General features: G+C 36.7%; 1 pseudogene; it reads right to left on the bottom strand.

The window, feature by feature from the left end:
* Nucleotides 1-3362: 3362 nt before the first annotated feature.
* LOC136170301 (protein RCC2 pseudogene) lies at nucleotides 3363-4325 on the bottom strand (annotated as a pseudogene).
* Nucleotides 4326-27388: the final 23063 nt, after the last annotated feature.

Raw genomic sequence — 27388 nt, 5'->3', positions numbered from 1 at the left:
TTCTGTTATAGGAAATAGGCTTGATGAAAGGCAGTAACTTAATCCACCAAAAACAATGTGCTGTATCCATCAAGCAAGACATCACCTTCATATTTTTCCTTTGGAAACAACTTCCAAATAGAAACTTTCTAGATTTGTCTGAACATCTTCTTGTGCTTTGCCTCCCTGTAGACTTGTGTTGATCTCATTTAGGCATTTAAGAGAGTACCATATTAGATTTTCATCCGCCAAGTGTTAACAAGGTATGGAGGTTAACATGCATTTACACGCACATTTGCATTGTGCTCATTAGGCATGGTTTATTAACTATTATCATGATGAGTGTACTATCTAAGCTTACAGAGGTGTTTCAGTGTTATGTAGGCAACTGCAAACAGTTTTAACAGGCTCTATTTTGGAACCATCTCTCTGCTACATTTTCCCACTTATGCAAAGACATTATATAACAGGCGTCATCTTAGATGTATATTATGCAACCAGGTCACTACTCAAGAACTGAAAATACCACGGAGATGAAAATAAATTTCAGAGTAAAAAATGCGTTAGGATGTGCCAGCACTTCCAATTCCCCAAGTGCCTGTGCTTAATCACAATCAGCTCTGTAGTAGAAGACCGAAGGACAACTGCAGAAGTGTTGTTTATCTACTTGGAGAGGATTCATTACCTCCAACATTATTTGACATGAAAACAGATGTACCTCTGTCACGGCTTTGACCTCTCTAATAAGATGAAAAACTAGGCTGATACAGTTATTGATCAGAGTGAAACCCATTCCACCGGAAATAGACGAACATGTACAGCAGTACAAATGAGGATTTAACATCTGTTCCCAGTAGATTGGCTATTAATCTGGAATCTAAAAGGACACAACTAGCTGTTTGGCAGTACTGCCTCCTATTGTAGGTATACAGATAAAGTCACTTGTAGTGCTCAGGAGGCAGTGTTTTATAACTATGGGTAATTGTATATGAAGCTTGTAAATCATATATCCCAAATCTGGTTGGCATTCTAAGTGTGTTGAATATTGAAAGTGTTTATCATTTTGCAATTAACTTGTCTTCTTTTCTAAAGGTAACAAGAAGCATTTGTGAATATTAGTGGGTACTAGTATTTTGTAATGATTCAGATGATCTTTCACTATTGTTAAAATTTATATAATCTTACTAAAACTGTTACATTAATAAAATGTCAAAATAAAGCCTGCATGTAATGAGGTACAAACAGCATTTTGAATAAGTGTTTTAAACAAACACATGACTTTGTTTAAGCTAACTAGAGGCAATTTTATAAACTCTGACAGTTCTAAATCTTTTCCAAGTTCTTGCATGGGTTTATTTTTTTCAAGACTCTTAAGTACTAAAAAAATTAAAAAGCAACTAATGAATATTTAATACAAATTATTTATACAGATGACTAGGTAAGGATCATGGATCATTCAGTAACGAGTCTAATTCAGTTCAATTAAGGTGTGTGCATGTCTTGGGGAAAGGACAGTGGGAAAGCAGGACAGAATGATGGGGTCTGAATATATTTCCATTTCTCCTAAGTTACTCTTTCCTGTCATAAAATAGAAATAAATTCATGTTTTAAAATTTAAGTTGGATGAATACCACATACACATATACCTTAGGCTGTACTTTCTGTCCATTTAGTCAAACTTATAAAAGAGAAGAAGAATGTGTTTTCTGGGGCAAGTAATTTGTACCAGGAATGCACGAATCGATAGATTTTTAAAAATGATCTCAATAGAACTTCTGTGCCAACTCATATGATAGAAATACTAGATGTGCCATACTGAAATTGCTTTTTTCCCATAGAGATTTACTGACAAATTCAAACCCTTAGACATTTTAAACGTAGAGTTTATGCAGTGATAAATGTCATTAACCATTCCTCTGTTATTTGGTTCATCCGTTTGTCTATGGATCTATGCCTTTTCATTAGATGTCCTAAAGAAAAGAAAGTTCAATTTGTTCCTCTTAGCTCAATTGCTTTTCAAACAATAGAAATGAAAATTGAATTAAAAAAATTTTTTAATGTTAAAAAGAATTTTAAAAATAGAAATGAAAACTGACTAATTGAAATTCCATATGATGAAATTGTTTATAAAGTTTTAAATTTAAAAAATGAATAAATTATAAAGACAATGCTCTCAGACTCAGAAGGTCAGTGAAATCTGGACACAGTTGAACATTTAAGAACAACTTTTGGATGATTTCCTCATCAGTAACAATTATTCTACCTTTGAAAAATAGTCCATTAATTTGAAAGTATAACACCTATTACATAATGACTACAACAGTACAAATGGACTAAAGAGATGTCACCCCTCTGCCAGTCGAACATACTTGTAGCACCCCCAATTTATTATCAATCTTCTTAACTACTGAAATTCTTCTTACAGTTGCTTAACTATAGTGTTTCCAAAAATTTTAGGAGCTTCTCATCTCCTTCAGTGGGTAACTAATCTGCCGGCAATGCAGGAGACACAGGTAGATGCAAGTTCAATCCTCGGGTCAGGAAGATACCATGAAGAAGGAAATGGCAACTCACTCCAGTATTCTTGCCTGGAAAATCCCATGGACAAAGGAGCCTGGTGGACTATATAGTCCATAGGGTCCCAAAGAGTCAGATACAACTGAAACAAGTGAGAGGTGGTAAAAAAAGAATTGAATAGAAAGAATGATAAAATATCCTTGGGTCCTTTTCTTTCAGAAAAAGGCATATGAGTCAAAAACAAGATATAGTATCTTGATGTTATCAGGATTACTACCTACCACTTGTAATGATTAATATACCTATACCACATTAGTGGAGAAAAAAAGTTTTCATTTACATTTCTCATTTGATCTTTAAACTGATCTTAATAGATAGATTTTTAATAAAGCTATTTCTCATCATCAATTAACAATAAGCAAAATCAATTTAAGAGACTTGTCCAAGATCTTACGTTAAGCAGCAGGAGAGCAGAAACTCAGCCACTAGGTTCTGATTCCAGCTACAGTGTCTTTCCCCATCATGCTAAGCTGCTAATACAGTCAATTCCCAAATTCAGATTACCTGTCTTACAGTTTATTAAATGACATTCAGGCACTGCTCTCACTTCTGCCAGACCTTCATTTCAATAACATTCTACCACTTTTAAATTCAAGGAGTCGTGTGAGAGAACCCATGACATTTGTGACTATTAAGCAGAGAAAGGTCAGGTGCAAAGAAAAATTTCAGAATACTATTGTATTAATATTACAAGTCTAGATTTTGAACCAGGATACTATTAGAAAGCTGAAGTACTTGGAACTTATACATTTTCATAATTTTACAGAAACACCTAGATTATTTTTTTTTTTCTGCCTCTTTTGTAGGAATGGTAAGTCAACTATGAGCAAATATTTTAATTAAACATTAAGAAGGGGTAAAAAAAAAACCACTTTGGAAAGCATACAGAAAAGGTAGTTGGCGTTGAATCACTTATAAAACGGAACCTCAGGGGGTCTAACAGAAATGCACCTTCGGTCGACTTTTGCTTCTGAAATTCCTCGCTTGACTTCCCGTCCCAGTGCACGTGGACATGACAGCTGCCGCGAGAGGTGTGGAGCGGGGGGCTCCGGGCGTCAGAGGGTCCGGGGGTTGTACTCTGGCAGTTTCCTGATCTTCTCCTTCTCCGCCTTACTTTCGTCTCTTGCGATCACCAAGGAGTGTGAGTAACCCATGGCCACCTGCTCTGTGAAGATGCCGTCGAGCGTCTTCACCTCCTGAGCTACCGTGGAAGACTTTGGCTTGTGGTCCCCATAGCCCAGCTCCCCGAAGGTCGGCGAGGGGCCCCAGCTGATCGTGCTCTCGTCCGCAGCCACGATGATGCTGCTCTTCCCACAAGCCACGCTCCGGATTCTCCAGCCACAGAGGTCCTGCACGGCCTTCGGGTACATGGTGGACTCCCGGGACGTGTTGGTGGCCCCCCAGAAAAACAGACCACCTACTTCACTGACAGCGAAGGAGCAGGTGTAGCCAGCGTAGATCTGGGACGCCCCACGCCCCGGGAAGTCGAACAGCTTCACCAGGCGGGGGACCATCTCATCCTTCTGCTCAGCGTGGCCCAGCCGGCCGTAGCCACCGAAGCCCCAGGAGAAGACCTGCTTCTGGGAGTCCAGGACCAGCGTGTGGTTAGCGCCACACGCCACGTCCCGCACCACCACATTCGGGACGGGCAAGATCTGGCCATCTTTCGTCTTCTCGATGAAGATGGCCACGCGCCGGGGCACCAGCTCGCAGTCATACTCTATCCGCTGCGCCCGGGCGATGAACTTGCCGTCCGAGTTGTGTCTCATCCTCAGCCACCATCGGCGCCTCGGCTCCCTGAGGGAGAGCCTGCCGCCGCCGGCCTGAAGAGGTCTGAAGGGCGCGCGGCCCCAGGGAGCCGACTAGATTATTATTTTAAAATTTTTTCTCATCCCTTCCCCATCACCCGTTTTTTGGAAAAGCTATCTGTTGATGAAATCCTCTTTTGACTTTTCCTTCACCTCCACAGAAACTTTTTAAGCTCTCTAACTGCAATATCTCCCTCACAGAAGCTTTGTTAGTGACCAAATGCACTATCTGGGCAGGCTAGCAGGATTGCTGATAATAGGCTGAAATTCAGGGAAAACATCCCCCCTACGTGGCATTTTATTGATCATGAGCATCATAAATACATTATATTCAATTTTATGTTCTCGGTCCCCAGCAGGCTGCCAAGCATATAGTGAAATAATAGTGAATGTTTACTATTAATGAGTGAATACATAATAAGTCATGGAAATTGCATTGGCAAGAGTCAGTAAGTAACTGCCATAAAATTACAAGATGTTATAACAGAATCCATAGTAACATCATAAGCAAAATTTGAATTGACCATTTTCTTTCACTTTTTTCTCCTGTGCATATCACATGCACATGAGTCAATAAATTATAGATTTTTATCACAGTAATTCTGAAATTTTGAGAAGTTGTTTCTATGACTATATCCCTAAACATAATTTTTTATGTCTGCCTAAAGGTCCACTAAAAGGGTACAAGAATTTACCTCAACATTTCTCCATTAGATGACATTTAGGCTGCTTCAATAATTTTGTAATTTTTAAAATGACTATCTGTTTACAAATATATCTATATACAAATATATCTATATACAAATATATCTATATACAATTTGTATAAAAATATACAAATTTACAAATATTGGATTATTTCTTTAGGACAGATTCCTAAGAAAAGAATTTAGAGTAGAAGGATATAAATAATTTTTAAGGAGAAAAATTTTTTCAAAATCTAGCTCAATATTAGTGCTTGAATACACCAATTTCTCTGTTCAGTAGCTATTATCATCTTTATTATGTTAATGTGATGAAAAAATGTCAGCTTATTCAGTTAACTGACCTGTCTTTTATTCTTTTGAGTTTGAACATTTCTGTTGACTAATCAATGATCAATATTTTCTTTTATAATACAATGTCTTTCATTAACTTATTCAATAATATTTACTGAATGCTTACTCTATCAAACACTAGTTAACACTAAGAATTTAAAGTTAAAAGCAAAGTCCTTACTTTCTTACTGTTTGCAGTCTATTGCATACATAAAGGCCACAGGGAGCAAAAATTAATTGCTGGTGTTCATCTTTTTCCTTTTATAATTTGTTATTAAGTAGTTTCCATTATTTGACAAAATAGAATCCAAGAACTTTCTTCCTGAAGTATAGATAAAAAAGTAGATAAAGCACACATTGTTAATATGAACTGCAATATAAAATAAGCACAAAGGTGCTGAGATACAAAGCTAGGAATTTGATAATGTCAAATGAATCACTTAGTAAAACAACATTGCCTATATACAATTTAAAAATGCAGATGATTAATAATCTCTTCTCCTTTATAAAATTTCCAAGTCTTCTTTTGTGACATTTGATTAAAATAAATTATTTTTTCTGCACAATATTCTTTCTTTCCAAAATTCTTGACTATTATCACATCTGTTTAAAATAACAACCATCAGCATTCTATTTATTTTATTCAATGATCAGTTTTAGGACACTGTCATTTGAAAAGTTAGGACAATTATGTAACATATTTAAGTCCATGGATCAATCTCGGAACTCATTGGAGCTAATATTTAACATTTGTGTCACTGTCATTGTTTACAAAGCACACTCAGAATAATAACATCTTGGAATCTGCAGCAAGACATGGGAGGAGAGATGATGCATCACAGTCCTCTTCCAGTAATACTGTTATGAAAAGAGCTGGAAGCCTCTAGCAAGGTATATAACACTCAAACAACAGTTATCACAAACTTTCTTTCCACCTATCCTCAGTCTTTTCTCTCTAAATATCTCTGGGCCTCACAATTACTCTTTCCTCTTCAATTAACATCTTTACTACAACTGACTAATTAGAAAATTTCTACCAATATCTAATGTCCCTAATGTCTCCCCATATTTTTCCTCATCTCTACCTTCCTTCATGCTTTGGGCAAACTCATTTCTGTTTGTTCCCACAGGATTTTGTAACTTCCCTTACACCATCACAAATGGTAATACCGTTATATATTTTTTGTTTCTTCCTCTCCCTCCCTCCATCCCTACTGCTCCTTCAACTCTGCCTCACCAGGAATTCAGCACCTAGGACCACTCCTGATGTGTGCTGGGTGCTTAAGTGACTGTCGGCAGCAAGTGTGAATAACTGAATTGATTATACAAGTTTGGAGCACTGCAGGTTGGGGTAGAAACAGTTCATGTGAACCTGTCTGTAGTACTATGTGTGGTTAGTCGCTCAGTCGTGTCTGACTCTTTACAACCCCACGGACTGTAGCCCGCCAGGATCCTCTGTCCATGGGGGTTGTCCAGGACAACCCACTGGAGTGGGTTGCCATGCCCTCCTCCAGGGGATCTTCCCAACCCAGGGATCAAACCCAGGTCTCCCACACTGCAGGCAGATTCTTTATGACTGAGCCACCAGGGAAGCCCTAAGTGTACAGATTCTGGGGAAGATAGGAAAAGAAAATGGAGTAGGCTCACCAACAAACTTAATTAGGATTCCATCTTTAGGAGTTTGTCTGAAAAGTCCTAAGAACTTAATTATCATTAACTCCTTTTCATTGTATCTGAAATTCCATTGTGTTAACTTGTTCTACAGGGCACTTAAACATACCTCATAATTTGAAATATTTTGTATGAATATAATAAACATAAAATATTTTATTCCCCTGAAAGTGAAAGTGAAGTTGCTCAGTCGTGTCCAACTCTTTGTGACCCCATGGACTGTAGCTACCAGGCTCCTCTGTCCATGGAATTTTCCAGGCAAGAATACTGGAGTGGGTTGCCATTTCCTTCTCCAGGAGATCTTCCCGACCCAGGGATTGAACCTGGGTCTCCCGCATTGTAGGCAGACGCCTTACCGTCTGAGCCACCAGGGAACTCCTTTATTCCCCTATAAAAGGAAATTCAGTTTTTATCATCACTACTTTTAATTTTTGATGAAGAAATAGTTGTCTACACTGAACTTACTTTTGTACAACAAAACAAAAAGTGGAGGAATATTTTATAAAACTCTGAAAAATTTATCTTACCTTAGACTATAAATTATCACTATTAAAGGTAACAAAATAAATCTATCTCATATATTTGTTCTATGGAGAAAAATTCTAACAAATAGAGAGGTCCACGATACCTTTTCAGAAATTCCAAGAGTCTTATGTATTTTGGAACTTAGTCTGGCTTGGATTTCTGAAAGGTAAAATATTGCTAATACTCGGTAACAGTATTAAGTCCTCAGTGGGGTCTGAAGCAGCACTCCATAATCAAGTGCATTAATATCTGTGCAATGAATCATATATTGAAGATAAATAATATAAATAAAAACTAAACAGACTTTATTTTTTTTTTCCCTGACAAAGTTTACAGCTGCATGATCTATGGAAAAAATTTCGACTTCTAGGACTCTTAAATTTTATGACCATGGATAAGAGATTATAAAATTGAACTGTTTAAGCTTATATTCTAGACTGTTTATGTGAAAGTTGAAACAAACAACAGTGAAACATAATTCCTAAGTTTATATACATCAAGCTTAATATCTTAAAATCTCTAACTAGGTACCATATTGAACTGTCATAGTTTCTAAACTTAAACTTGAATGAATAAGCTTACATGCATAAAAAGTTTCTGTTTGCCAATGCTCATAGAACATTCACATACATTGATCCTACATTGGCCATGAGATGAATATCAATGTATTACAAGGCTTACAAGTGTAGAAAATGTTTATTGACCATGTTTGACATTAAACTAGAAACTACATAAAGAAACCCTAAAAAAAAAAATTCCTATCCTCTTAATCAGTTCAGTTTAGTTCAGTTGCTCAGTCGTGTCTGACTCTTTGCATCCCCATGGACTGTAGCACACCAGGCTTCCCTTTCCATCACCAACTTCCAGAGCTTATTGAAACTCATGTCCATCAATGGGACACCATCCAACCATCTCATCCTCTGTCATCTTCTCCTCCCACCTTCAATCTTTCCTAGTATCAGGGTTTTTCCAAGGAGTCAGTTCTTTGCATCAGGTGGCCAAAGTATTGGAGTTTCAGCTTCAGCATCAGTCCTTCCAATGAATATTCAGGATTGATTTCCTTTAGGATGGACTGGTTGAATGTTCGTGCAGTCCAAGGGACTCTCAAGAGTCTTCTCCCGAGACACATACAGACTAAAAGTGAAGGGCTGGAAAAAAATATTTCACGCAAACGGAGAACAAAAGAAAGCAGGAGTCGCAATACTCATATCAGATAAAATAGACTTTCAAATAAAGGATGTGAAAAGAGACAAAGAAGGACACTATATAATGATCAAAGGATCAATCCAAGAAGAAGATATAACAACTATAAATATATATGCACCCAGCATAGGAGCACCACAATATGTACGGCAAACGCTAACGAGTATGAAAGAGGAAATTAATAGTAAAACAATAATAGTGGGAGACTTTAATACCCCACTCACAACTATGGATAGATCAACTAAACAGAAAAGTAACAAGGAAACACAAACCTTAAATGACACAATGGACCAGCTAGACCTAATTGCTATCTATAGGACATTTCACCACAAAAAAATCAACTACACCTTTTTCTCAAGTGCACACAGAACCTTCTCCAGAATAGATCACATCCTGGGCCACAAATCTGGTCTTGGAAAATTCAAAAAAATTGAAATCATTCCAGTCATCTTTTCTGATCACAGTGCAGTAAGATTAGATCTCAACTACAGGAAAAAAAATTGTTAAAAATTCAAACATATGGAGGCTAAATAACACGCTTCTGAATAACCAACAAGTCATAGAAGAAATCAAAAAAGAAATCAAAATATTCATGGAAATGAATGAAAATGAAAACACAACAACCCAAAACCTATGGGACACTGTAAAAGCAGTGCTAAGGGGAATTTCATAGCATTACAGGTTTACATCAAGAAACATGAAAAAAGCCAAATAAATAACCTAACTCTACACCTAAAGCAATTAGAGAAGGAAGAAATGAAGAACCCCAGGGCTAGTAGAAGGAAAGAAATCTTAAAAATTAGGGCAGAAATAAATGCAAAAGAAACTAAAGAGACCATAGCAAAAATCAACAAAGCTAAAAGCTGGTTTTTGAAAAAATAAACAAAATTGACAAACCATTAGCAAGACTCATTAAGAAACAAAGAGAGAAGAACTAAATTAACAAAATTAGAAATGAAAATGGAGAGATCACAACAGATAACACTGAAATACAAAGGATCATAAGAGACTACTACCAGCAGCTCTATGCCAATAAAATGGACAACTTGGATGAAATGGACAAATTCTTAGAAAAGTATAACTTTCCAAAACTGAACCAGGAAGAAATAGAAGATCTTAACAGACCCATCACAAGCAAGGAAATCGAAACCATAATCAGAAAACTGCCAGCAAACAAAAGCCCAGGACCTGATGGCTTCACAGCTGAATTCTACCAAAAATTTAGAGAAGAGCTAACACCTATCTTACTCAAACTCTTCCAGAAAATTGCAGAAGGTAAACTTCCAAACTCATTCTATGAGGCCACCATCACCCTAATTCCAAAACCAGACAAAGATGCCACAAAAAAAAGAAAACTACAGGCCAATATCACTGATGAACATAGATGCAAAAATCCTTAACAAAATTCTAGCAAACAGAATCCAACAACATATTAAAAAAATCATACACCATGACCAAGAGGGCTTTATCCCAGGAATGCAAGGATTCTTTAATATCCGCAAATCAATCAACGTAATACACCACATTAACAAATTGAAAGATAAAAACCATATGATTATCTCAATAGATGCAGAGAAAGCCTTTGACAAAATTCAACACTCATTTATGATTAAAACTCTCCAGAAAGCAGGAATAGACGGAACATACCTTAACATAATAAAAGCCATATATGACAAACCCACAGCAAGCATCACCCTCAATGGTGAAAAATTGAAAGCATTTCCCCTGAAATCAGGAACAAGACAAGGGTGCCTACTCTCACCACTACTATTCAACATAGTGTTGGAAGTTTTGGCCACAGCAATCAGAGCAGAAAAAGAAGTAAAAGGAATCCAGATAGGAAAAGAAGAAGTGAAACTCTCTCTGTTAGCAGATGACATGATCCTCTACATAGAAAACCCTAAAGACTCTTCCAGAAAATTACTAGAGCTAATCAACGAATATAGTAAAGTTGCAGGATATAAAATTAACACACAGAAATCCCTTGCATTCCTATACACTAACAATGAAAAAACAGAAAGAGAAATTAAGGAAACAATACCATTCACCATTGCAATAAAAAGAATAAAATACTTAGGAGTATATCTACCTAAAGAAACGAAAGACCTATACATAGAAAACTATAAAACACTGATGAAAGAAATCAAAGAGGACACAAACACATGGAGAAACATACCGTGTTCATGGATTGGAAGAATCAATATTGTCAAAATGGCTATTCTACCCAAAGCAATCTATAGATTCAATGCAATCCCTATCAAGCTACCAACGGTATTTTTCACAGAACTAGAACAAATAATTTCACAATTTGTATGGAAATAGAAAAAATCTCGAATAGCCAAACTAATCTTGAGAAAGATGAATGGAACTGGAGGAATCAACCTGCCTGACTTCAGACTCTACTACAAAGCCACAGTCATCAAGACAGTGTGGTACTGGCACAAAGACAGAAATATAGACATATGGAACAGAATAGAAAGCCCAGAGATAAATCCACGAAACTATGGACACCTTATCTTTGACAAAGGAGGCAAGGATATACAATGGAAAAAAGACAACCTCTTCAACAAGTGGTGCTGGGAAAACTGGTCAACCACTTGTAAGACAATGAAACTAGAACACTTTCTAACACCATACACAAAAATAAACTCAAAATGGATTAAAGATCTAAATGTTAAGACCAGAAACTATAAAACTCCTAGAGGAGAACATAGGCAAAACACTCTCCGACATGAATCACAGCAGGATCCTCTATGACCCACTTCCCAGAATATTGGAAATAAAAGCAAAACTAAACAAATGGGACCTAATGAAACTTAAAAGCTTTTGCACAACAAAGGAAACTATAAGCAAGGTGAAAAGACAGCCCTCAGATTGGGAGAAAATAATAGCAAATGAAGAAACAGACAAATGATTAATCTCAAAAATATACAAGCAACTCCTGAAGCTCAATTCCAGAAAAATAAATGACCCAATCAAAAAATGGGCCAAAGAACTAAACAGACATTTCTCTAAAGAAGACATACAGATGGCTAACAAACACATGAAAAGATGCTCAACATCACTCATTATCAGAGAAATGCAAATCAAAACCACAATGAGGTACCATTACACGCCAGTCAGGATGGCTGCTCTCCAAAAGTCTACAAGCAGTAAATGCTGGAGAGAGTGTGGAGAAAAGGGAACCCTCTTACACTGTTGGTGGGAATACAAACTAGTAGAGCCACTATGGAAAACAGTGTGGAGATTTCTTAAAAAACTGGAAATAGAACTGCCATATGACCCAGCAATCCCACTTCTGGGCATACACACTGAGGAAACCAGATCTGAAAGAGACATGTGCACCTCCATGTTCATCACAGCACTATTTATAATAGTCAGGACATGGAAGCAACCTAGATGCCCATCAGCAGACGAATGGATAAGGAAGCTGTGGTACATATACACCATGGAATATTACTCAGCCGTTAAAAAGAATTCATTTGAATCAGTTCTAATTAGATGGATGAAACTGGAGCCCATTATACAGAGTGAAGTAAGCTGCTGACAGATAAAGATCATTACAGCATACTAACACATATAGATGGAATTTAGAAAGATGGTAATGATAACCCTATATGCAAAACAGAAAAAGACACAGATGTACAGAACAGACTTTTGGACTCTGTGGGAGAAGGCGAGGGTGGGATATTTCGAGAGAACAGCATGTATATTATCTATGGTGAAACAGACCACCAGCCCAGGTGGGATGCATGAGACAGGTGCTCGGGCCAGGTGCACTGGGAAGACCCAGGGGAATCGGGTGGGGAGGGGGGAGGTGGGAAGGGGGATCGGGATGGGGAACACATGTAACTCCATGGCTGATTCATGTCAATGTATGACAAAACCCGCTGCAATGTTGCAAAGTAATTAGCCTCCAACTAATAAAAATAATTGAAAAAAAAAAAAAAAAGAGTCTTCTCCAACACTACAGTTCGAAATCATCAATTCTTCGGTGCTCAGCTTTCTTTATAGTCAACTCTCACATCCATACATGACTACTGGAAAAACCATAGCTTTGACTACCTGGACCTTTGTTGGCAAAGTAATGTCTCTGCTTTTTAATATGTTGTCTAGGTTGGTCATAGGTTTTCTTTCAAGGAGTAAGTGTCTTAATTTCATGGCTGCAGTCACCATCTGCGGTGATTTTGGAGCCCCTAAAAATAAAGTCGGTCACTGTTTCCATTATTTCCCCATCTATTTGCCATGAAGTGATGGGACCAGATGCCATGATCTTAACATTACTGTTATAAAAATATTTCCCTAATAATTCTTATGCCAAAAAGGAAAAAAATGTCAAGAAATTACAAATTTCCTATAGAAATGATATGAATCTCTGAATATAGGAAACTATAGCAGAACTTGATGGAAAAGATATAGAATAAAAGTCACTGAACTAATGAAGAAAAGGTTAAATAAATTAAAACATTATATCTAAAAAGAAAAATTAATAAAAACAAAAGTTAAAATAAGCCAAGTGTATAATCAGTAAAGATAAGAAATTAGATAATCTATAGCAAATAATCTGGGAAATATCTTTTTTCATGAACAGTAAAATTATTTACAAACCTAGTTAAAAATAAAAGGAAGCAAATATACAAAATAAGGAAGAAAATTGATATAAATGTACAGTGGGAATTAACTATGAGTTATTACTTTTTCAAACTCTCTAAAAACATATTAGAAAATATAAATGAAAGGATAATTTTCTAGAAAAATACTAATAAAACTGACTACAGAAGACAGAAATTCAGACCAATTTTTATAAAAGAAACTGCGAACATAATCAATTCCAATTCTCTCAAAATGTCAAATATTGAATTCTATAAAATACTTAAGGAAAAAACTTGATAGCCTGTTTAAACCATTTCAAAGCATAAACAAAGGAAAACTTCCCAATTCTTATAAAGGAACAGACAGAGCTTTAATATATAAAACATTACAAAAAAAGAATAAAGCTGGAGAATAATTTTATCTATTCATGAAAAAAATGAAAACCTAAATAAAATACTAGGAAAAATAATACAACCAACTGAAGCTAATGTTACAAAAGTGAATTTGCTTCACCACAAGAAAAAAATCATAGAATCTTCTCCACTGACATGCAAAGGCATCTGAACATTTAATGTGCATCCTTAATAACAAATAAATAGGTAATTTCTTAATATATTACAACAAATATTCAATGATCAATATTGAAAAAAGTTTCTTTGAAATGAGCTACCAGAGAAGAATGTCTATCATAACCTCATTTAAAATTGTGAGGGCTATACTGGCAGACTTTACTAGAAAAGATGAAATGAAACTAGATTTCCACTTTCAACCAAGAAATAAAATGAAAAATTGACCCTTGCTGTCTTGTGGAAGACATACTCTAGGATTATCCCAATGAGTCATGTCTTTGTATACTTTTCTTCACTCAAGCGCAGGCTTGAGATGTAATCTGCTTCTAGTCAAGAGAATATGACAAAGGTGAAGAGATTCTGTAGACAGAACAAAAGTCCCAAATCAGCTGACTCAAACCTAATCAAAAAGGATCCTGTCCTGACTGGGCCTCACTCTAAAAATCTGCCCTAGACATAGTCGCCATGTTGTAAGGGGTGCAAGGAAATATAGGTGGCTTCTGCTAACTGTGACAAGCCCCTGGGTAAGAGGTGACAAGAAAATGGAGACCTCAGACCTAGAGCCACAAGGAGCTTGAGTTCTGTTAACAGACACAAGAGCTTAGAAGAGGACTCCAAGGTTCAGGAAAGAGTTTCGTTCCACCAACACCCTGATTTCAGGCTTACGAGACTCTGACGAGAGGACCCAATTATGCTATGCCTGGACTTCTGACCTATGGAAACTGTAAGATAAGCGTGTGTGTGTTGTTTTAAGCCACTTAGTTTGTGGCAATTTAATACACATGTAAGAAACGAATAAACAGAAACTTCCATTAAATAGGGTTGGAAGACCAGAAAGGGGAGCTCTCAGGCCCTGTAACAGCAGAGCCCGACAAGAAGATGACTGCTCTTCTTTCCTGGTAAGGACTCAGCCAAGGAAAAGTCCTAGACTCTTTGTTTACTTCTGATAAAACCTTAAAGCGAGGCTCAAAAAGGTTTTTTACTGGTTTTTATTAATGTAACTGCATCCCAAAACAAAAGGCAAAATGATTTTAAGGAACACAACAAAAGTCAGCAATCAACAACAATAACAACAAAACCCACAGCATCAAAAACACAATAACTGGTATCCAGTAAAAGAAAATTACCAGGTAGGTAAAAGAAGAAAATGTAAAATATACTCCATAATTAGGAGAAAAAAAATCAGTAATAGAAACCAACTATGAAATAACAGAGATGGACAATCAGGCAAACAGACAGGCAGGCACTGAAGCAGCTGTTGTACATATGCTGTTTTTGTTCAAGGAAGCAGAGGAAAACATGAGCACAATGAGTGAAATGAAAGATATTTTAAGACACAATGCAATCTCTATAAATAAAAAATATGATCGCTGAAATGAAAAATATACTGAATTAGGCAGTGCAGGAAATCCATATAATTTTTCAGGTCTGACCACAGGCCATTGTGGAGACAAGCCACATTGGGAAAACTGTCCTTCCCACACCAGACTTTGGCATATTCGTTTCTGAACAGAGTTGAGGTCAAGGACTCAATTGGCTGGCCATGCTGCTTGCATACCTCCATTCCTAGTCCTGGTACTTTCATTCTTAGATATCTTTATCTGGGGCCTTGAGCAGAGGTCTGCAAGTACTTCTGCTCAGTCCTCCTTTCAGGTCAGGGGAGAGATTGGGCCTTAAGGACAGAAGAAAACATTGAAGACATTTCACCCTTTACTCCAGTACCCAGTCCTTCTCCACCTCTAGCCCTTCCCCCTTGCCTTCTTTTCTACCCCAGTGAACACAAAATTGCCTAGGCCTTTTGTTGTCTGTGTTGCATGGGGAGGTGGGGGTGTAGGTCAACAGTGAGAAAACAAGTCTGCACTGATCCAATCCACTTTAACCTCCAAGAGGTGTATTCTATGGGAGATAATGAACAGAAATGGAAACTTTCTCTGGTTTATCCTCTTGCTTACACCATCACAGTAAGTGTTGAAGGCTTAACTCTTATTTTGGGCTAGTTGCTTTCATGAGCTACTCCAACACTTGTAGCTAAGATCAGCTCTCTTCCAGCTCAGCAGAGTTCCTAACAGCACAGAAATAAAAAAGACTGAAAAATAGTGAAAAATATCTATGACCTATGAAAAACCTTGTATGTTAAACCTACAAGTTTAACATCATATAATTGGCAACCCAGAAAAAGGAGTCGAGGGTGGCATGCAAGGGAAAAAAAAAAACTAAACTAAAAATAATAGCCCAGGTTTTCTAAATTTTGAAGAAAATTATAAATCCACAGATCCAAAAAGCTTGAGTCCCAAAAAATTTTGTAAAGGAAGATATAAATTATCATTTGTAAATAATATGATTTTATACTTAAACATTTGATGAAAATGTATTTTAACAACATAACTCAGTAACATGTTACACAATTAAAAATTAATAGCCATATATTTGGAAGAAAAAATTTTTTACAGTAGTAAAAAAAAACAATAACTAAAGTATCTAGAAATAATACTTGTAAGATTTTGCAAAACCTAACTTCTGAAAGTGAGGAAATAAATATTGACTTATTCTAAATATATACCTTATTATTCTACAGAATATTCTTGAATAAAAAATCTCAATTATAAAGTAATGCCAATTTTCTCTAAATGAATTCCAATGAAATACCAAAATAATTTTAAGTTGATAAGAGAAGATTACCAAATCTCACAAAATATATGGAACACATGGGGAAAAAGTAAGACTAGTTCTATTATTGCATAAAGCCATATGAATTAAAAAACAATTTCATATTGAGACATAAACATACAGTCAGAAATGGAGATTTTAAAAAAATAGACATAAATAATTAGTATGTGGCAAATAAGGCATTTCCAGTCAGTGGAGTAAATATTGATCAATAAATGGTCTCAAGGCAGTGTAAAAACTCTTAAAGTTTGAGGGTAATGGCTATAAAACAAGCTGGATCTTTTCCATGTTCCTTTTGCCTATGAGAATTCCAGAAGAGTCAAAGATTCAACTGGAAAAAGTATCTTCTAAAATTTTTTTAAAGATTAAAAAAATAATCATGACATGAAGTTCTTTCTAAACATGACTGCAAACATTAGACTATGAAAGAATTAATTTGATCACCTAAAATTCTTAGTGCATGTATAAAATGAATATTATAAACATAAAACATGCCTCTTTGTTTTGTAAAATGCATGTATTCACAAAAAGAATGATAAAGTTTTATATTAAAAAGTTCAAACATCAATAAAAATACTAGTAAACAATGGGAAATAAAGTACTTAAACAAGTACCATATTCCTTAAATTTATACATATATATGTATACATATCGCCATATGCCTTAAATTTTTTAAAATATCTTTAAAAACTCTTTGTAAATTAGTAAATTTCAGATTAACAAAATTATTCAACAATAACCAGCACAATGGCTGAGAGTCATTCTTATAATTTATTTTCTAAGTACAATAGAATTTTGTTTTTTGACAACTGAGTAACTATAGGTTTAAATATGAGTTATTTGGAAAGCCCACTACACATGTGATTTATAATCTGAAATTTTAGTTTGAATCAATTAACTTATTTACACTGAGCCTAGCTATCTGCACAGGATTTACAACTATTATTTTGATTAATTGATTACTAATTTATTTAGCTTACGCAGTAACTTAATAGTGGGATAAAACTACATGAAATGTGTGTGTGTTTTTGTATAAGCTATTGCCAGTGATACAGAAGAAATCTAAGAAGCTACAACTGGGCAATTTGATTTTTAAAAATCAAGAAGAGGAATTTCTTTAGTTTTACTCCCTAAACAAACAGTATGTGAAAGGACAGAACTACTGGACCATTTTCCCCTGACACCATATAAGGCTTTGCTAAGAACTTTTCCATGTCCTTACGCTACACATAGCATTGTCTACTCAAATTTGGGAGATTTGCGAACGTTTTGAATTTATCTTTAACACTTAATTTTTTTGTCCTTCCTGTATCAGGCACTGTTTCACTTCTTGGTTCTCTGAAGTTAACCAAACAAAACCTGTTTTGTTTTGTTCAGTGCTTTGCTCAGCTGCCTATAGAGTGAATGCTTGTGAGGAAATCACCAGGCTTTTCCTTACATAGTTTGAGAATCATCTGATGAGTATCTCCCTGGAATCAATTGTCTACAAGTTTAGATGTTCAGTGAAAATACCAGTGCAGAAAGAGCACCAAACATGTAAGTAAAAGACTTGCTATCTTAAGGCACTCTTTTATACATAACAATTTAGCAAGAACAAATTCAGAATGACCCAGTGCTGCCGTAGCTACAGTACGGTGAGCTGTACCTACCAACCACTTTACTATGGCACTGTGATGACTCCAGCCCTAGCAATGTGAAGAATGTAGCTGTGCAAAGTAAAATTATTTGATGCATGACAATAACATTACTGAGCATTTATGTACCAAGTAAAAATAAAAACAAGTTTATGAATAAAGGTATTCACAGTAGCATTACTTACGCTATTTTTTTAAAAGCTGGAAATAATCTAAGGAGATGAGTCCATAATCATAGAACCTCAATATAACATTGTATAAGCCTCTTAACATGGAAATATTTATTTTGAAATATTAAAAAAGCAAAAGCATACATAATGGTATTGACCACAGCTCATTAAAAAACTGAGGCATCTCCAGGATCAAAATGTGTACTTAGCTTTACTCTCAGAGCATATCTTCAGTATATATGGCACCTCAGTATATAAGAGTTGGTGTATTAAGCAATACTTATTATGAAGAAAAATATCTTATAAATTGGATACAGATTAGACAGAAAGATAAAATCAACCTATTTTGTCTCCATTTTATTGCTGTGATTTAGTGCTTTGGAGAGGTACTACTGTTGAAGGTCTACCTTGGGGATGAAACATACTTCACTTACTTCTTACTGTAAGAAATAGACTGTAAGATTAGATAGCTTCACAGACCGCTGATGACGTAATTCCATCTTCACCTTCATATCAGTTTAAGTGCGCCAAGTAGCAAAAACAGTCTATACGTATCACCTGAACTAACATTGTTACTGAACATGAAAACTGAAATCTGTATTCAGATAAATTTGGATCCAAATACATGTTTTACCAAATAAATGATTTTTCACAAGGAATCCTCATGTCTCCCTTAAAAGGCAAACAAGCTAATGCGTTTATCATTAATTCATTGGGAAAATTTGGTTTAAACAAATTTTAAACTAAACTTTTACTCCATATGTTACAATATACCTGTGCCAGGAAGTAGTTTGAATTACTCCAAATCATGCAACTGATTTTTTCTGTTCAAGCTCAACAAGTTTATTAATAATTTCTTCTTAATAGTGTGTGTGCTCTTAGGCAACAAATAATAACAAGAATTCTGCACTACTTCTTCAACAGGTATCCTCGGGGCTGAATCTATGATTTACATTTTAGTCTTTATTCTCTGGCCTCTCAAGTATAATTTGCTCCTCAGAAGAAAAATTCTTTCTGTTCCTCATGGGCCAGTGTCTCATAAAACCCCATATCAGAGGAAATCTATGACCCACCACGGTCTGGCCTTAGATCAACCTCAACACACCTAACAGCTACTCTTTCACCTTCATCCTCACCAGAGCAGGGCTGCCAGGGCTGCCACAGAGTCTCCCACGAGTGAGGCAGCAGAGAAATCCAGATCCGACTTTTCAGTTGAAAAATATATGCCTCAGCCTCTTAGCTGCTTGTTACAGAGGCACAGATGCCACCCTGAAAGCTTAACAGAAGGTGGGAAACTTTATTTTAAAGCTTCATCTGTTCAGGAAAACAAAGAAAGAAGACACAACCCTTAGTTTATTAAGTTTGTTTATTAAACTAAGCGGAGTGGTGAAGGGCTGAGTTAAAAATCCTCCTAGAAGTTTGCATTGTGTTCTATTTACCAATTATTTATAGGTTGTTCATTAAATGGACATGTCATTCAGTTGCTAAGTCGTGTCGGACTCTTCTGCAACCCCACGGACTGCAGCCCACCAGGTTCCTCCTTCATAGGATTCCCCAGGCAACAATACTGGAGTGGTTGCATTTCCTTCTCCAAAAGGAGAATGGACTCACAGATTTAGGAAAGATGGTCTCCATTTAACTTATTAGGTCTGAATTACCAATGTAATAATATGTTATTACCTATATTCTAGTAGAATTCAATTTTTCTTATTTAACTGTACCTTCACTATATATATATACACACACACACACACACATATATATATATATCAGCCATTGAATTATAGTCAAAAGGCTTGTGCAAACATTTTTTCACTGCTCTTCTGAAAATTATTAAATGTGTAGGTAAACTATACAGTAAATAATTGTTTTTGATGGAAAATGGTATGATGTTTATGCCTAATGATTATGAATTTTAATTTTAGTGTAAACTTCACAATATTCTGCCTATATCAACATTTTTGTGTTTGACATTTTAGCAATGATGTGCATGGAATGAGTAGTTGGGGGAGAAGGGCATCTGCGGTGGCCAGATGCATCAGATAAACTCATTTTGGCCATAAATGGAATAAAATTTTTACAACTGGATCATCTCACCTTTTAACCAGCTATGAAATCTCTAGAGTAATAATATATAGGCTAGCATATTTATTCCATGTATTTTATTGAGCATCTGCTCTATGGTAGACACTGAATAAGATCAAGATTTTGAAAGACCACATTCCTTTCCCAATGAAGCCAAGAGAGTCTAGTGGGTGGGCCTAAGAAAATCTGCCAAATAATCTTGAAGCTACAGTATCGTTGGCAATGTGATAGGACTAGGTGCAGTTTCCCAGAGGATTATAGTGAACAGTCATTTATTGCTTCAGATAAGTTAGGAACTTACCATCCCCCCATATCTATGATATTGTTTCTGGATAATAAATAGAGATGCTTCCATGTGACCTAAGCAGGAGATAGGTATTTCACAGAGGATACAATTTATGCAAAAGCAAAGAGACAAGAAGAGCCATATGTGGTCTGAATGTTCACAGTGGCCTGAGTGCAGAGTCCCTCTGTGGGTATGATGAGAGGTGAGGTTCTTTCACAAAAGGTTAATAATTATAGTCTTACACATCATATCCAGAGAAGGCAATGGCACCCCACTCCAGTACTCTTGCCTGGAAAATCCCATGGATGAAGGAGCCTAGTGGGCTGCAGTCCATGGGGTCGCTAAGAGTCGGACACGACTGAGCAACTTCACTTTCACTTTTCACTTTCATGCATGAAGGAAATGGCAACCCACTCCAGTGTTCTTGCCTGGAGAATCCCAGGGACGGGGGAGCCTGGTGGGCTGCCGTCTATGGGGTCACATAGAGTTGGACACGACTGAAGTGACTTAGCAGCAGCACACATCATATCAAAGAAATTAAATTCATCTTGCAGAGTAATCTACAGGTTTGGAGAACGAATGAACAGACCCCTTTTTGAAATGTGTTCAGAAGACTGGAGAAAGAGTATGAGAGTGGGCTAACTCAGGAAATGAACTAAGAGTTAATATTTGTCAGGATTCCAACAAATGGCATACTCAACCTAGGATAAACCAGGAAGGGTGTGCACAAGGAATAATTTCAAACGCATAGGCAGAGCATAGGGGCATCAGGAAGGATGATGCATGAAACAAGCACTTTGAGCAGAAGGATGAGGAGAATGAAAGGTTATAGGAACCTAGACAAAGAGTTATGCAAAGTGACTGATTTGAAAAGGAGCATTGACCTATTGTCACAACACAGGCATCCTTAAAGACAGGGAAGGAACCAGGAGATTCAAAACCCCCAATCTCATTCTTCCCCAACTCTAATCTCCTGCTAAGGCTTTCTATAGCCAAACCCAACTGAAACTAGGGGGCATAGCCTCCTTGGGCACAAGGCCAGTAGAGAAGGCAAGAAAGTGGCTCTTTGGAGGATAAATGAACAATATCCAATATTGTAGTGATACTAATTTAATAACATAAGCAAAAGTCATGGGAATAAAGAAGATGGTAGCATTTGAAAAATATACAAAAAGTATAGTAACCAGGATGTGACCTAATGGTACCAAACAAAGACAAATAATAGTCAAATATGACTAAGACTTCTAGTTTGGGTACCTGAGGAGATGTAAGTGATGGTGTTAGTGATGTATTTCCATACACCTTGTTACTCCTGCTGATTTGGACTATTTCACTCCTAATTCTAGACTATTACTCTCCTATTTTCTTTAGGCTCATCCTCTTTTAAAATTCATACTAGTAATCCAACTATAACTCTTCTTGTTCTACAATCTAGTAATGCTAATGACCTCCCAGCCACTCCTGTGGGTCACTGAACTCTGAGTTCTAGCCTGCACTTAAATCTGCATGGATTAGACTCCTCAACAACTAAATCTAATATCAGCTATTCCATCTCTGGATGCTACCTGAATCATGGAATCATCCTGTACTTTTGTAGTTTAAAAGTAGAAAAGTAAAAGTTTGTAGAAAAACTCTTAATTATATCCTCTTAATTACATCTAAGAAATATTGTACAGAGCTAACTGGCAATCTGTTCCAGTCCTTTCCTTGTATATGCCTTACATATTTGTATAAATACATTAATTAAAGTATGTACATGATAACATTGGTATCTCAGAGGAAAGATAATTTTTTTCTTTTTTGCTTATCAAGGTTAGGCTTCACAAAGAATGTCAGTGTAATACATAACTCAAACACTGAAAGATTACAAGTCTGTTAGTTTCACAAAAAGCAAAAGGGTCTTCTATGAAGAGAACATTATGATCAATCATATAAAGGTATAAATACCATGTATAGTAGGAATTGGAAATAGTTCATTGCTAGATAGGATGATAAAGTGAGAGATGACAGAATCTTAAGGTAGAAACAGTGAGGAAATCTTATATTAGGTAAATATTACTTTATAAAGGATACCAGAATAGTATATCAGGAAAAATAACTTACATTATCAATTGAATGAATTCAATAATAGATTTTTAATAAAGATCTGTAATTGCCATTAATATAGAGAGAGGTGTATATAACAGTAGCGTATAGGAACATGATCTTATCTACTGTATTTTCTCAGCTCATAGGCTGGGTGGTTTGAAAACGGAAATTTATTTTCTCAAAGTTCTGGAGACTGGAAAGTCCAAGAAAAAGGTTTTGGCAGGATTTGGCTCCTGGTGAGAGTCCTCTTCCCAGCTTGTAAATAGATAAACTTTAAGTGGCTTTTCCTCTGAGCATGAACAAAGACAACAAGAGCGAACTCTCTAGTGTCTTTTCTTATAAGGACACTAATCCACTGGGATCAGGATCCCAGCTTTATTATCCTATTCAACCTTAATTATTTACTTGAAGCCATATTGGAAGTTAGGGCTTCAACGTTTGGATTTAGGAGGAACACATTAAGTCCATGACTTTTCACTCCAACCCCCAAATTGATGTTTTTCTCTCAAGTAAAAAAACCCATTCATTCCATCCCAAAGTCTTATTTCTGCATCAACTGTAAAATTTAAAGTCCAAAGTGTCATCTAAATATCATCTATATCCAGTAGGGTAAGAGTCCCAATGTAATTTAACTTGAGGTGAACTGCCTTTCAGTTGTGAATCTGTAAAGACCAGGCAAGTTGTATGCTCCAAGATACAATCACAGGACGGACAGGCACATGGTGGACAGTCTCATTCCAAAAGGGAAAGCTAAGGAAAAAAATGGGATGATAGATCCCAACCAAGTTGAAAACCTAGCTACGGTGAATTCCATTAGATCTTAAGGCACCAAAATATTCCTCTGGCTTGAGGTTCTGCTCTCCAGACCCACTGCGGGGGCCACATCACCGCTTTGGCCACGGAGCAGCTCTGCCCTGGTAACACTGGGCCAAGTCCTTGCCCTGAGGCACTCAATATAGCCCCACTACTTGAAATGAAGGGCCCAGCCTTGTCCCCATGACCTGGAGGAAGTGGTGCGGGCAGTAACCCTAAAATCTCTCAGTCCGCTTTGTATCATTCTTTTTCTTGAAGGATAAAGCATGTTTAAAGCTGAAGAGCTCTATGGTCTCATCCAGTAGACTCAGTCTACAGCCTTTCCTTTGAGTATGCACAGAGAATGTGAGCTCTGATGTCTGTTTTTCAAAGGACACTGATCCTATCAGATCAGACCCTATCTTTATGACCTCATTTATCTTCATTTCCTCACTATAACACAGCCAGTCTGCAGGTAGGGGCTTCAACATTTGAATTTGGGGGATACACAACCAGTCCATATGTCTTTCTATATCTAACCTATTGAAATAGTGAAGATGATTATTCTACAAAAACAACCAGCCACTTAATCGAATACATCAGCCAATCCTGTCAAATACTAAATCTGCCTGTCAGGTTTACTAAATATAAAGTTAACTTTTTATTGTCTACAATCAAAGCATATAGAGTTGATTTTCAAATTTCTTGCATTCTTTTTTGCACAGTCAGTTGAATTCTAAATGCCTTTGTTATTTTAGTCAAAAAATTTCCTTAGCAGATGTCCACAACAGATTGTGTAAATTGAGACCACTGATAGGTGCCTGCTATTGAGCAGAGGAGTGCTGCTCTTCCTAAAGAATTTGCCAGACCAGACAGCCGCTGAACGAGTCCATTATGAACAGTTTAAACCTCTAAAGTGCTGAGCAACACTAACAGCCTTAAAACTTATAGCATAAGGTCTTACAAATAATTAGAGTTTTATAAAATGCAAGAATAGTTTTCATTTCTCTCTTTGTACCAGAATCACTGAATTTCAAATCAGACACGTAACATCACTACTACATTATCCTCATCTCATAGATTTAACTATGGAGTGCTGTGGGTTATTCATCTTGCATTTCTCACTATAAATTCACAAAACTTACTTGAATGAAAAATGTGTTGTCTGCTACAGTCTAGTCATTCTGTCTTGCAAGCCAAGCATAGCATTTAATGCCAAATGCGGAGCTCTGATTGGAGCTCAGTGTAGCTTCAACATCAGCTTCTAGTTGATCCAGATGGAGCTAGCTTCACCCAATGTATCATTTTTACATTAAATGAACCATTTCACCATTAAGTGCCAAAGGAAAATGGACTTGCTTTTATTCCTTTGTGAATGAATTGATGCTCTCCATGATGCATTAAAAAACTGTGTAGAAAAATTGAGGGGGTTCAGGATCAAGATACTCACTTTCAGAGAATATTCTAATGTGTCATTGTAGAGAATAATTTCTTACATTTTAGTTTCTTTTTTTCCTATTTTTGTTTATCTAGTACAGTAACTTCCTGAAATTGACCATAAAACATCAAGGTGGCTTTTTTTTTTTAAGTTAAATTAGAATAACTGAGCACAATTTCTCCCTTCAGGAGATAAATGTTGTGTTCACACAGTCTTTCCCCTGGTGGAGATTCTGGAGTTCAGAAGTGTGGGTTAGTGATTAATGATCATCCAGGAAGTACTTCTAATCACTGCTAATGAGCCTCCATGCCTCTTTCGGAGCACCTTAATCACGCCACTGTCAACTTTACACTTGTCTCCACCATTAAATAAAGCTCTTCAGGGCAGGAATATGTCCTATACATCTTTACATTCCTAGGTAGGGCCTAGGGTATTTATCAGAACATAGTGAAGAGCAAACATATTTAATTTTAAGAACCAGTATTTAAAACTGTTCAACAACACTTTCTTCCAAATTAAACAGACCTAGATCTGAGGAACAACCACCACTGGATAACTGTGTGATCCTCGGCAAATGTAGGCAACATCTTTGTTTTCATTTCTGCCATGATTCCCCTTCTTTCTGTTGCAGAGCCCTAAGTTTTTCCCTCCTATGGGAGAAAAAGGATATTCATCAGGTGGTCTGACACCACCCCCAGGTGGGAAGATGGTCACAGACCCAGGCCAACTAACCTGTACTGGTATCCAAAACAGATGCATCATCCAGACTTTTCCAGTTAAGCCTGGGGCTTCTTAAAGCTATGGTGGAAGAGAGAGCCTCTTGTCAAAAGACAAAACTAAAACAATTCAGTAACAAGATTGCTGTCCTTTATTCCAGGGAAAATGATCCACAGATTGGGAATACACCACCTCACAAGCCGGAGAATTCTGTTCCCAATCTGGAAACAGATTGGGATCTGGGGCAAGAGCGAGTGTCATCGAGAGTTAAACGAGGCAACATCGAAACAGGGCCTGGCTAGGCCAAGAGTTTGGGGATCTTCTTCTAAGGCTACAGGTCCTATTTTCTATAGCAAGGGAAGTTAAGCTAAATTAGAAGATTGTGTTTGGTGTATGTTAGGATTCCTTGACCACTGTTTCCCGTTAGTACAGGCTGACATTGGTTTAGAGCTGTGATATGGACCAGGCCACTGGGGCACCCTCCATTTTGCGGTCACAAGAACCAACTTGATCATTCTTTTCAGCAAGGAGCTGGCAGAAAGGGTGAGGCAGAGATAGGGTATACAGTTGTCCCCCCCAAAGTAATGATATAGAAATAACACAGGTCTTGACACCATTATTTGAACTCCATGAATACAGACTTTGCCTGGATCTATCTCTAGAACTTTCAGTAAAATCCATCTTAAAAAGAAAGCACTAGATCTGACATTTATAATTGAAAAAATCCTAATTCATCAAGATTTTTAAACTCTTGAAGATACAGTGTCCACATGTATAAAAGGGGGGTAATACAAAATTTACACTTGGAGTAAGAAATCTTAATAATACATTATAAAATTATACATTATATATTCATAAACATAATAGCCAATACTTTTAGAGCTCTATTTTCCAGATGTGTCTGAAATGCTTTACACATATTAACACATTAATCCACTTGACAATTCTTTGAGTTAGGTATTTTGCAGATGAAGAAATTTAAAGAACTGATTTACAGCCCTAGAGCTTTTAAACGGTAAGGGTGGGGATTCAAGCCTAACAGAGTCTACGCTGTTAATCACTGTGCTACATTGTCCCTGGACAACATTTATAAAGCCCAGTGCTTTTCACAAAGTAAGAATTTCACAGGCTTATTACCGTTGCTCTATTTTGTAGGTGTCCAGTGAATACTTCATTTCTACAGCCATGGTTGCATCTTCCCACAGCTGATGTTACTTTAAAGCAATGCTTCTTAGTTAGAGCTTGGCATCCAAATCACCTGCAAGGCTTGTTGAAGCTCTGACTGCAGGACCTACCCGGAGAGCTTCTGATTCCAAGTAATTAGCAGTTTTAATTAATGTTATGTGTTGCTGCGGCAGCTGATCCACCCTCCACCACCTATATCCTTTGAGAACCTCTGCTGCAAAGTTTCCTTGCAGACATTGGTGTTGATTGTTTCAAGGAAGAGGAGGGATTTGGGGAGATAGTTCATCTCATAACTAAGGGGAACACATTTTAGTACTTGAAGGATTTAAGCAGGTTCCTAAAGTCTCCTAAATAGCTGAATTCC

Source organism: Muntiacus reevesi, chromosome 6, assembly GCF_963930625.1.
Source record: "Muntiacus reevesi chromosome 6, mMunRee1.1, whole genome shotgun sequence".
Lineage (NCBI taxonomy): Eukaryota > Metazoa > Chordata > Mammalia > Artiodactyla > Cervidae > Muntiacus > Muntiacus reevesi.
The sequence above is the reverse complement of the archived record's forward strand: the minus strand, read 5'-3'. Positions and strand labels throughout refer to the sequence as shown.